Source organism: Bos taurus, chromosome 4 (assembly GCF_002263795.3).
Source record: "Bos taurus isolate L1 Dominette 01449 registration number 42190680 breed Hereford chromosome 4, ARS-UCD2.0, whole genome shotgun sequence".
Taxonomy (NCBI): domain Eukaryota; kingdom Metazoa; phylum Chordata; class Mammalia; order Artiodactyla; family Bovidae; genus Bos; species Bos taurus.
In genome coordinates, this window is record NC_037331.1 from 94,716,256 (window position 1) to 94,729,937 (window position 13,682).

The 13,682-nt window shown below is 40.4% G+C and overlaps 1 long non-coding RNA gene across 31 annotated transcripts in view; it reads right to left on the minus strand.

Moving 5' to 3' along the window:
* The window catches only part of LOC107131356 (uncharacterized), a 248,533-nt gene that overhangs the window by 114,762 nt on the left and 120,089 nt on the right, over window positions 1-13,682 (minus strand). The window lies entirely within an intron of this gene.

Genomic DNA, 13,682 nt, shown 5'->3' on the forward strand with positions numbered 1-13,682 from the left:
GGCTCCAAAATCACTGCACATGGAGATTACAGCCATGAAATTAAAAGATGCTTACTCCTTGGAAGGAAAGTTATGACCAAGCTAGATAGCATATTCAAAAGCAGAGACATTACTTTGCCAACAAAGGTCTGTCTAGTCAAGGCTACGGTTTTTCCTGTGGTCATGTATGGATGTGAGAGTTGGACTGTGAAGAAAGCTGAGCGCCAAAGAATTGATGCTTTTGAACTGTGATGTTGGAGAAGACTCTTGAGAGTCCCTTGGACTGCAAGGAGATCCAACCAGTCCATTCTGAAGGAGATCAGCCCTGGGTGTTCTTTGGAAGAAATGATGCTGAAGCTGAAACTCCAGTACTTTGGCCACCTCATGCGAAGGGCTGACTCATTGGAAAAGACCCTGATGCTGGGAGGGATTGGGGGCAGGAGGAGAAGGGGATGACAGAGGATGAGATGGCTGGATGGCATCACCGACTCGATGGACGTGAGTTTGAGTAAACTCTGGGAGTTGGTGATGGACAGGGAGGCCTGGTGTGTTGCAATTCATGGGGTTGCAAAGAGTCGGACATGACTGAGCGACTGAACTGAACTGAGCTTAATGTGAAGACTTCAAAATATGAAAACATATTAATGTACAACATGTGACATCGTCCCTGGAGGTCTTCACATAGAAGACAAGTATCCCTCCCCTCTAGGTGATTTGCATACTGTCCCTCCTGGAACTAGAGAGAGGGACTGGATCACTGGTTCAAAACCCCACTAGTCCAAAAGCTTTCTTTCTATAACCAAAAATTCTGCTCTATTTATATTCACTATTCTGAAATACAACTCATTGATAAACATTACCTAGTATATATATATTTTAAAAACATCAGTGTAATACCCTAAATGTAATGTGAAGGATAATCTAAAAGAAAAGCAATTTATAATAAAAACACTACATATATCAGTAAGTAAATAATTTTCAGGTCCCATTAGCTATATAATGAAATAGATGATTATCACTTACTTATAAAGAACATTCGGATTAAGAGAAGTCAAATCATAAGCTTTCTTTATTAAAAGTACAGGAAAACAAAATAGGAGAGGTAGAGGTGGACACCAGAATGAAAATGAGTATATCCTGTGTATATTAAAAGTATGCAAAAGTTATCTTATATTTTTATATAAAATGGATTTAGGTCTAAGTTCAGACAGTGACAAACTAATTTTCACTGCATGAATTATCCAACAGGGGAACTGAAACTGATGTGGGATACAAGCTAATTCTTTGTGTCTTTTCCACTGTGGAACATTTAAAATCTCTGATCCCCACCCATTCAACACCCTTCATTGTAGAACCAAACACGGTACCAAATTCCCACTATGTCCTCTAGGGGGCAGCACTGTCCCCACAAGAACCCCAGGCTGATGACCTATGGGAGTTTCCTTCTAGCCTTCATATTCTACCACAGAGAATTAAATCCTGAAGAACAAAACCAGCAACACACTTCACACTTAAGAAAAATGAAATTAGTTTAAGCTTATGCCATTAACTGTAGCCATATTCAACATTATTCCTCTTGTTGAATTCAAGATAATTGTTTCTCCATATAGAGGGTGGAATGAAAAACTGTCTCTCTGACATTTATTTAGATAGCACAAAGTGATACTGACGCTGGGATTTTTAGCATTCAAATCTAGTTAATTAATGATGAGAAGGGAGTTTTCCATAGAACTCTACAACTCTCATTTCCTCAAAACAAGAATTAATGCATTCTTTCATATGTGGTCATTACAGGAAGGAGGGGGGGAGCCATTTACTGTAAATGACTTTCTGATGCAATTCTACCACCTCTTTCAAAGAGAGAATTCATCCAAGTCTTAGTCACTTCTTCAAGAAAAATGCCACCGCACTGAATGTACACAGACTGAATCCCCGCCTGGGGAGAGAAGAGGAGCTCCTGCCACCAGGAGAAAACATAGGGAGTGGCAGGGGGAGAGGTCTTCGGGCACCTTCCTCAGAACAGATTAAGCGGCATACCTCAAAATTTGACCTCTGACATAAGGGAAAGTCTGATATATTTTTAACATCGTTGTTTCATAAATCATATGCAAACACCGATTTTCCCTGTCCAACTGTTAAAGCACACTTTCTAAAAAAAAAAAAAAAAAGAGCCTTCAGTTCTGAACTAGGGAACTATGTGTAATTTATATCTTAGCAACTATAGTTACTTTAAAAATTTCATGCACAGAAAGAAAAATGGAATCCTATGCTTTAATATTTGAAAATGAAACTACAATTTGAAGAGGGTAGATTTCACATCAAAGGGATGCTGATATACAAGGTAATACTATAAAGCAACTCAGAGGGGAAAAACTTCAGACAAATAGTTCTGAGCTCTTCCCAAACAAAGGACTAGAAAAAATTTTCTAAAATCTCAAATCCACCCAAAGGAAAAAAAAAAGGAATGATTTCTCCATTTAACCCTTACCTGGATTCCCATTAATTCTTCTAACAGCCAGATGCACTTTCTTGCTACTACGGAGGAGTCGATGCAAAGAACAAAGCCCAGAAGTCACCCACGACTCAAGGCTGTTTGCTGCTGGAGCCCGAAATCCCTTTGATGAATGAAACTGCACATCATAATATACACGTTCTGAGTAAGCTATTGGCTAAGCGAAGGTAACGCGTGTGGAAGTCTGATTTGCCACCTTCGGGGCATGCCTCTCATATCCCATCTCAGAAAGACGAAAGACACACCACGTCCGAGTGAGTAAAAACTAGACAGAGTTCGTTTTTTCTCTAGCATTCTCCCTAACGCTACGAAACCACGAGGAGAACAAACCACAGTGAGAAAGGACTCCCTCATCAGGCAAAGTCAATGAAGAAGGAACTTTGTCGACGCTGCAATTTACAAGTAAATCTCATGCCACTGCCAAAGGTTTTTGTGTTATGTGGCTGCCTAAGAGTTATACAAAAGTACAGGCACAGTACACATGTTTTTAAGCCAAGAATTCCAAGCCATGGTTTCAGGGCTCAGAAATACCAAGGAAGAATGGTAAAAATTCTCAAAAGAAATTTAGACTTCATGCTACACTGATGATCAACCAAGAAATTAAAACCAAGAATAATGGAGCAATAGTGTAACTGATCTTCTTAAAACTAGGGGTTTTCAACACGCAGCTCTTGGACCATGCGTATCAAGATAACCTAAGGTTGACTCAGTCTATGGGGTGCAGCCCAGTGATCTGCATGATAACAAGCATTCCAGGTTATTTTTAAATCCTTTAAAATTAGAAGAGATCAGTTTTTTCCCCTGTCAGTGGAACAGTTGATTACAGCTGCTGCTATCTTCCTTAACATTCAGTTATTTTGTCTCTGTCTCCTGCTGAAATCAGAGGCAACAGTCACACTGAGGCTGCCTCACTCCTGAGGCTTTAATTCCAAGGGAGAGGAGAGCCTGCCTGGGTTCACCTGGCCTTTCCTCCCTGCCACCTCTCTCTGAGAGACAAAAGCTTGAGCTGTAGAAGCTGAAAAACTCAGTACTTGATGCCAAATGTCAACATTACATTAAAAAGATGCTACTACTGGAAAACAGAGAAACACACTGCTAAAAACTGACTGCTCATGATGTTCCAGGCACCCCATCATGAACTATATAGACAGTTTTCTGTGCCACGGGAGTCTTACCAAAGACAAAAATAAACAAACAGAAGAAGCCCTTCATCACAAGTGTATGAACACACAGACTTGGAGTCCATGTCTTATGGTAGTCGAATAGCAGAGCTCGGCCAGCAGTGGATTCCCTATGGTAGACTTCATGTTGGCCCTGTGTGCCCGCCTCCACCTCCATTATATGCTAAACATAAAAGAGTTTTTAAAAAGAAGAAAACACTGTCAGATGCATTTAAAATGGTATCATCTTTCCATATTTCTTATTCTTGGTTCTTTCTTTATCCAGTGAAAGACTGTGTGAACTTTCAGAAAACTCAATCCTTTTCCATCACCTGTTCTCCATTTTAACCTGTCAATTCACTTCAGTGCAAAGTGCTGGGCAGAGGGGAGAGGCACCATCATTGTAAATGGACATCATTTTATAATGGACAGAAAAGTGTTATTTGAACATCACCAAGCAGGATGAAAACTATGTTTTACTGAATAAAAAAGGTTTTACCTGTTCCTCCAATATGCAAAGAGTTTCTAAGAAAGCTTTCTGGATGCCGGGAGCTCAACTGAGAAAACAGTATGTCTATGAACAAGCTTTTCCAAGTGCTCCCCGACTGTGTCTCAGGATGACTACACACACTGACACTCTAACACAGACAGGGCTGTAAGGAAGCTGACTTTAGAGCTTTAATTTTTACTATGAGCTGATCTAGTGTATTTGGTGTTGTATTCCAACTATTTCGCCTAACACAGGTAAAATTTGCATCTATCGGGGCAGGAGTTCTCAAACTTGCATGTTGCTTTTGGAAGCCCTTCCCACAATGAAATCTTAGGTGAAAGCCCACTACAGGCACCAGATCAAAGCAGAGCATCCTCGTTGATGTGGTGGGCTACAGGATGCAAGCCCTCCCGATCTGGGCTGGCTGACTCATCTCACCCCTCCAGGTGGCTACTGAGACCAACTCTGCCAAACCCCAAGGGCTCTGTTTTATCTTTTCTCAGATCTAAGATGATTTTTTAAATGTATACTTTATCATTTTATTCTATGCATGCCTTTCTCTCTCAAAGGGGGGTATATATAAAAATTGTTAAAAACGATGTCAAGTCCTGCTTCAAATGCTGCGGACTACACGAATCTTAGGAATTCTGTTGCATATTTGGTTTTTGTGGACCTTAATGGAAAAATTATAATCTCTATTGGTTTCTCTACTGGCAACAATAAGCATATTTGCAAGTTCAAGGTCATTTTAAATACAAAACTGTGTCAGGATAATGCATTTTCAATGAGTGAGACCCCAGTCATGATGTATTATTACTTCACTCTCACGGTGGCCTTTAGCTTGCTACCTACGGTAATGTAAGTTGCAGACTATATACTAAAACTCTAGCAAAAGAAAAGTATTACCCTGAGATTAAAAATGAGGAATGAATTTAAAGAGTTGTCAGGCAGCCATTATTTTAAAAAGTATAATATTAAAAGCAGGACAGCAAAGAGTACAGTTTGAAACGACTTCATGAAAATCCAATACCACTAAAATTCTACCATCAGGAAAATGTACTAGCCCTTTCTCTTTAAACATTTTCTGACTGCCATTTCCCAGTCTTAAAAAAAGACAGTATGTTGCACTAGCCAAAGCCATCATATTTCAAGTGTACGTGTGAGAAACTGGCCAGAGTGAAGGGGTCTGTCCTGAGTCATGTGGGACCAACCAGCTTGAATAGGGAAAAGGCCCCAAAGCCCTGGTGGGTTACAGTCCATGGGGTCACAAAGAGTTGGAGATGACTGAGCGACACACACACATCCGAAAAATGAGATGTATACTGGAACTGTGTTGCAAAACCAACAATTATCTAAGGAATAAAACAAACTAAGAATGCTTTTTCTTTCCCTATGCAAGTGTGAAGGAAGGTATAATCAGAAAAGGATGAAATTGACTAAGACGCTTAAGAGATCTGAAAGTGGGTGACACTGACTATTAACGTTGTATGCTACCTTCAAATATACCACGTTCTTTCCTCTTGATAATGATCATATCCCTACTCCTGACTTATCAGCTATGACTAGCACCTCTGCGGGCTCTCCAAAATCAGAGGGAAGAAAGAAAAAAGTCTTAGAAGAGGTTTACTTGAAATGTGATAAAGGAATGTGTATGGATTTAACAAAGACTAAGGGCCAAAGGCGGGTGGGCAGGGCAGGAAGGGAATGTGACATTCAGACTTCCACCAAGGCTGATGGAAAAGGTGCTGGATTAGACCCAGCACTGGGGTCAGGACAGCTTGGCTGCTGTGTGGAGCAGGGTGTTGGGGGCTGACCAAAGGCAACATGCAGCTGGTCATGGGTAAGGCCCTGTGTGGTAAACATGGTCAGAATTGGGTTGTCTGTCTTTCAAAGAAGTAGGTTATTTGGTCTGGCTGGTGGCTCAGCTGGTGAGAATAGAGTCGGGGTCCAGCAGGGGGTGGGTAGTGCTGTGTGTTCAACTTCATGGTCACAGCGCATAAACAGCTTTAAGCGGTCAGTGCCCAGGAACTGGTGCTGGGTCCAGAGGGACATACTGGAGCCTATGGACAGCTCTGGATGCCAACAGCTCTCTAGAGCTCCACTCTATCGATAAAGTCACTTTTCTGCCTGACATTCTTAATGCCTTATTTAACTGGGGAGGACTGGGGCAGAGTAGAAGTTAGGTATCACAATCTGAGAAGTCTGTTACTATTATCATACCTAATCTTAAACTCTTTCCTGAAAATGATTATAGGATCCTATCTTACATGAGCTCTATGCATTTTAATATTACAAATGTGCTAAAAGTGAATCTGAAATGCAGTAAAGCTTAAAGTCCTTTTACAAGACAACACGATGCAAACTCTGTCCTTACTAAACAGGTTCAGTTCAGTTCAGTTCAGTCGCTCAGTTGTGTCCGACTCTTTGCGACCCCATGAATCGCAGCACGCCAGGCCTCCCTGTCCAATGTGTGTGTGTGTGTGTGTGTGTGTTTAAAGCTGGTGAATCTCAGCTCCATTAACAGGGGAAGTTAGCAAAGAAAATGCAAAGGAAGGGAATATTGGTTATAATCAAAGGTATCCCCTCTTTTGGTTCTGGACAAGAGTCAAATTGGACTAAGGCAGTGTTCTTCAAATTGTTGGGTAATCCATTAGTGGGCTGTGAAATAATTTCAATGCATTGCAAGCAACACTTTTATAAAAATGAAACAAGAGAATAAAATAGAAAACAAGAGCTCACTGCACTTAGTGCAACTATTAGTTCATAAAGTACTATTTCACACTTATGTGTGTTGTGTGTATTTTTTCCTGACGCAAAACATAATCCTTTTCATGAGTTCCAGGCAAGAAAATGGTTTATTAGAAAGAAGATGAAGGATCATGTTTGAGATGAGGTAGGAGGATCATGGGTGGATGCAATTTAATTAGTGTGGTGCCTCCATAGCTTTATCTTGGAAACTAACTCACAAACCAAAATGCTTTTATATAACCAATCAATAATTATAAAGATACCATGCAAGTTATTATTTACTCATTCATCCAGTTAAGTGTCTATTTTCCCTACATAAGGGTTATGGAGGTACATATTATTTAAAAAATTAAACAGGGTCACATAATAACAGCTAATACATACTCATTGTTTATTGTGTAGCTGATAGTGTTCTAGGCACTTCGAAACTGTTAGTTGCTCCGTCATGTCCAACCATTTGCAACCCCATGGCTGGTAGCTTGGTCAGGCTCCTCTGTCCATGGGATTTTCCAGGCAAGAATACTGGAGGTGGTTGCCATTTCCTTCTCCAGGAGATTTTCCCGACCCAGGAATTGAACCTGGGCCTCCTGCATTGGCAGGTGGATTCTTTACCGTCTGAGCCACCAAGGAAGCCCATTAACTCATCTGATCCTCTTAATAAAACCAGGAAGTTATATAGTAGTATTAACCCTGTTTTACAAATGAAGAATCTGAGAAATTAAGTCAGTTGCCTAAGCGGCAAAGCCAGTATCTGAACCTAAGAAGTCTGGATCCAGAGTCCTCACTTTTAACGTGTAGTATCCTTAACAGTTAACAGCACAATCATGCATAACTGAGAGACTGTGGCACTGGGGAAAGTGGAGCCCAGAGGCAGACTTACACCATGAACACTCCTGCCCAGGCTTTGCTGACTGTCCTCATTTCTCTGGCTTGTAAAGTACACACCACTATCCAGGCCAGAGGCAGCATACCCCTTTTACACTTTGATACCCTGGACGCATTCTAAACACAATTCCCAGCAAATCAGTTCAAACTCAATCCTTCTTCCCTCCCAAGAAAACATGTAAGAATGTGACTGAGGGGGTCCCTACTTTTCTGTGATGATCTTACTCTCATTTATTTAGAAGTTAAAAAAGAATTCATTCTCAGGTGCTGGCACTTAAAACTTTTCTAATAGTTATTTCTGACACCCTCCATGTCCTGAGCTGTGGTAAGCAAAGCCAGTCTGAGTGATACAGAGCTTGTGGGGGGGTACCTTTTTCTTTGCACCCACTTGTGTGAGTCCCCTCACTGGTTTCAAGTAAGATCCAACGACATTGCAGGTATAATATACACTGTGACAAGCAAACCATCATGTTTCAGAGAAATATGAAAGAACTACAGGTTGGCCCAAATTCATCTGGCTTGTCTATTAGATGTTATGGGCCAATCCACTACTGAGGATTTCTCTTTCTTCCATCTACCTACCCTTGTCTTCTGGTTATACAGTAAGCCCTAAAGATAGGATCTACACAGGTAATAAGTAAAAATCAACTTTGTTCCTGCTAGCATGGTTACCGTTCCTGGCTACCTAAGAACTCAAAACAGGACTGTTTAAATGCTGAGTACCAGGGGAGTGCTGGCACCAGAGTAAAGAACCCGCCTGCCAATGCAGGAGATGCAAGGAACTCAGGTTCAATCCCTGGGTCAGGAAGATCCCCTGGAGGAGAGCACGGCAATCCACTCAAGTATTCCTGCCTGGAGAATCTCATGGACAGAGGAGCCTGGCGTACTACAGTCCATGGGTTCACAAAGAGCTGGACACAACTGAGCGCACGCACACATGCACAAATACTGTATGTTTCCACATATTGGAAAGAAAAGGAAGCACTATTCCTCCTCTTATTTAATCTGAATTGAAATAACCAGTGCAAACGAATTCTGAAACAAAAGCCCAAGGACACTGAAGTCTTTGGCAACTACACCTGGCCACAAGACTTGGAACTTTTCTCAGGAGAGCATCTTGTGGCAAAACAAACATAGTTATCTTTCAAACTTAAAATAAATTATTTAAAAATGAATGCATAATGAAGCACTATACATTGTGATGTGGAGGATTAAATTATTAGAATAATTCAAGATTTTCTCAAAATGCAATGAAATGCTCAGATAACTAAGACAAACTCTGAAGCTTAGGTGTAATGTGACAATCATTTTGTCACAATTTGTCACATTTGACACTTTGCTATATTCCCTACACGTTCCCTAAGGAGTCTGTCAAAAATCTGTCAAAAAGCAAGGACTTCCCTGGTGGTCCAGTGATGAAGACTCCGTGCTCCCAATGCTGGGGGTCTAGGTTTGACCCCTGGTCAGGGCACTAGATCCCACATGCCACACCTAAAGGTCCCACACACTGCAACGAAGACCCAGCACAGCCAAACAAATACATTTCTTTTTGAAGTAAGCCAATGGTTTACCACCCTTTTGGAAAAATATGTATCAGGTAGAATGCTGTCAAAATAAAATTTCTAACTGAATAATAACTGTATATGCTGCTCTCAAGACAATACTAGAAGGCAGAAAGATGATTTTACTATTTAGCACTATATCTCCATTGTTAGGTTATTTTTAGGTGTATTTAGGTTACTTCTTTTCCAGGTCAGATTAAACTATTTACTTCTACCAGGTATTGTGTCTAAAATCAATACTTTTCACAGGGGTGTCACAGGGTACATTTTCTGTAGTTTTTTTTTTTTTAACGTATGACTCAAATATATACTAATCTAGTCAATCAGCTTCTAAGAAAGATACACTTTTGGATAAAGCAGCGGTAGGCCCGCACTTGACAAGCATGGCCCTTCTGACTAGGGGATTACACACGGGGTTTTTGGTGATGATGCGCGTTTTCCTGCCCTGTTTACCCGCTCACTAACGGTACTTGGAACCAGGAGCATTCATTTGTGCCATCAGCACGAGAACAGTACTTGGTTCTAAGAATTCAATTTTTTAATAAATTGGGAAGCCGAATGATTTACGGGCTGGGGGAAGGAAGTCCAACGTAAAGCTGTAACCTCAGCAAGCCCAGCACACTACTACTCTAAGCTAATGGACAACACCAGAACTGCTTTCCTACCAGTAAAACAATTGTGTGGATGGTAATATTCTAAACAGGAGGGGCTCTGCCAGAGGCCTCCCTAGAATATAAGAATTAGGGGTGTTGTTTTCTGGGCTGGACAGGGCCACGAGCAGCTGAGAAAGGCATGGAACTCCTCAGGGAGCAACTACTGTTAGAAAAGCAAGTGGTTCCAGGTTTAAAAATGATCCCATAGAACGTTCATGGACACTGAGGTGAGGTCTGGGTCTCTCTCTTTCTTTTCTGTCTGTACCCATCAGGCTGCCCCTAATCGAGAAGCATGGAAAGAATAGTGCATCTGGCATGAGTGGGCTTTGCTTTCCACTACCTTTTGCTAAAGGATGCACACTTTCCAAGCAGTGTGCTAAAAGACAAAAAACAAAAGACAAAAAAAGCCTGAGGGCTTAGATTAATTAATTTTTGAAAATTATTCAAGTGAGGGGAATCCTTTCCCAAGGTATATATTCATCGATCATGATGATGTTATGTTTTAAAGATAATATCATTTGTCAATTAGATCTCAATAAAGCTGAAAAAAAATCATTAAAAATTTCAGTTGAAGAATTGCTGTCTATCTATATTAGTTCTGCCCTTTAACAACTCTGTGGCATGATGCAATCCAGTCAGCTCTCAGAAACTCAAGTTTCCTCGTCTGTAGATTGAAAAGGTTAAGGTAAACGTCCTTTAACTTTCCTTCCAATTCCAAATTCAGATGGTCAAATTTAAATTATTCTGTGACTTATTTTCCCCTTCAAGCGTCTTTGATCATCATTCTATACTAATTTCACCTTTAAAAAGATAGGAATAGTGGGGGATGGGAGAAAGGAGGGCTTGTTAAAATAGATTCAAGTGTTAAGATTTACCCTGGACATTTATAGTTTTAAGAATAATAGGCAAATGGATTTGAATCTACAGTGGAAATGTAATAAAATCCATAATGTAATTGAATATTAATTCAAATGTTTTACAATATTTACAATATATTTTAGATTATAAGGATGTTCCTCTATTTAACAAATATATATCGAGCCACTTCCAAATCCACTGCTGTCTCTGTGCACTCCAGAAACCAAAGAGCCCAAAGCAAAACTAAACAGAAGATAAGTAACTGTGAAAAGAAAAAAAAAAATTTTTTTAAAGGAGAAGTTAAGCCTTTATTTCCTTGCTATAATAAAAAAAAAGCTGGCTGTGTTGGTTGCTGAAAACTTTTGAATACCCATGCTAATGTTCCCTTCAATTAAAGTGGTAAGCTGAAAATTGATGATACATATATACTTACTTGCCTCTTCAATCAGAGATACTGGATTTATTTTCTTTCAGTTATTGATGTGACAAACCCCCAATACTGAAATCCTTCAGAATGTGTCTGCTAAGAGGTTCATTTCCTACTGAAATAGCAAGTTACATCATGTACAACTGAAAATAACAAATATTCAGGAAATACATGAAACATGTTGATTATATATGTTTAAAAAGGGAATATTACTTTCAATTTTTTTATATTACACTGTTTTATCCTTGAGGACTAAACAGTAGATTGCAAACTACAAATATTTACTTACAAATCTTTAACATCAAATATGAAAGTAATTCTTCAAGCTTAGGAAAATCTGAGTTACTTTTTTACTCTGTGAAAACCCCCTCTTTTAATAAGGAACATTTCCCTTTTGTGGCTATCTATCACAGCTAATAAACAATGTACAACAAGAAGCTTTTTAAGCCCTGAAATATTGTTGCAACATTACTTAAGGCCAAGGAGCCTTGGGCTCTGATGAGACTATGGTCTCTGCTGGGAACTGACAAGAACCTTCTGTTATCAGGCACATTCTATAAAACTGGAATGCTGATGGTACGTCCCCCTTACACTCTTCACCCAATGCTTAGCACATAGGAGATACTCAGTAATGGCTATTAACCTCACTGTTTTCTTTGCCATACAAACTATCACCAAAAAATAAGATAGACCAAAACAAACCCATCCTGAACTATTGGAAACACAATTAAAATGTCCTGAGTATCCTCGATGTGACAATAGTAGCTGCAAGTCCTAAGTACTTAGAATGAACCAAGCATTTCACTTTATTTCTTGACAACATACTTAGGCTTTAGTGGGTGAAGCACTGAAGTTCAAAACTAGCAATCCATGATACACTATTTCATATCTTAATGTTTACTATCTCTTTTTCTTTTATTCACGCTTTTAAAAGAAGTGCTTGGCTACCCGATATGACTTCTCATGTTCTTCATGATCAAGGTAAGTGCCTTAATATAGGGGTAATAATAGTTTCTATTTTCACTTCAGCTTCCCCCTCACAGAAAATGAATAAAGGAAAATGGCCAGAAAAATTGGACATGGATGAAATACTTTTAAAAATACATTTAGTTCTTGTTTGATGTTATTAAACTCACAGTAGTTTATGTTCCCAAATACTGCTCAGATTTGTGCCATAATTTGACCCCTTCAACCATCAAGAATCTCCTTTTCAGTTCTGCTGGTCTCTGAAGCCAGCATTACCTTGTCTTATGACATGTGGTTCACCTTCTGAAATGGGGGCAGCAGGGGACACGAAGTGCCTATGAATGAAGCCAGGCAGGCAGCAAGGATCAGCTCCCACCTCTGGAAACTCTCGAAGCTTCTGGTTAAAGGGACTAACCTAACGTGTATACACTCTGGTGTTTTTCTACTGACTTCTAGGCATGTTTTGTGCACTTGGACTAAACAAGAGCAGGACAGGAAACATATTAGAATTCACTGTTAATAAAATAAATTCCCTAAAGGTTTTTTACGGTTTCTTAATTTTTTCAAAAAGTAGGTATTCAAGTGAAGTAGTTTCTTAGTATTTATTTGCACTCTCTTTCTCTCTCTCTGTCCCTACTTTCCAAGCATCTGCCCCTGCCTCTGCTGTGCCAACACTGTGAGCTCACGGGCTGGGAATGGAAGGGGCAGAGGGAAGACTCAGGACTCATATCAAAGCGGCAGGGTCGCTCATGAGGTTACTTGAAAGAAATCACTGGGGAGGTACGAGTAGCAGGTACTTCAGAAGGCAAGAGGACAAAGAAAGGAAAGGAATGAAAACAAGCCCGTAGTGAGGGTAAACACAAGACCAAGACTGGAGCAACCTCAGCCATGATGGTGAGTGATGAGGGAAAGGCAGGGAGGCTCTGTCCTCAGGGCTTACTTATACATGAACTGCTTACTCAGTGTTTCCAAGAAAGGCGCTTCCATTCCCTGCATAGTCGCTTTTGTTTTTCCTCAATTTAGAGAGGGCTCTGGATCACATACCATCATATCCAGTCCCTCTGGCATGTTCCTAGGACTGGCCTTCGACTGTCTGGAGATATGATGTGACTGCCAGAAAGGTACTGCTGCATCGCCTGCACCTTTCGAGATGCTCTCGTATGCTGAGATGATGCATTATGTCCCAGCCCAAATGATATAAATAACCATGTGCATGAGTGCTAAGTCACTTCAGTCCTATCTGACTCTGTGGGACGTTATGGATGGTAGTCCGCCAGGCTCCTTTGTCCACGGGATTCTCCAGACAAGAATACTGGAGTGGCTGCCACGCCCTTCTCCAGGGGATCTTCCCAAACCAAGAATCGAACCTGTGTCTCTGATGTCTCCTGCACTGGCAGGCAGGTTCTTTACCATTAGTGCCACCTGGGAATGGCTGTAGAATA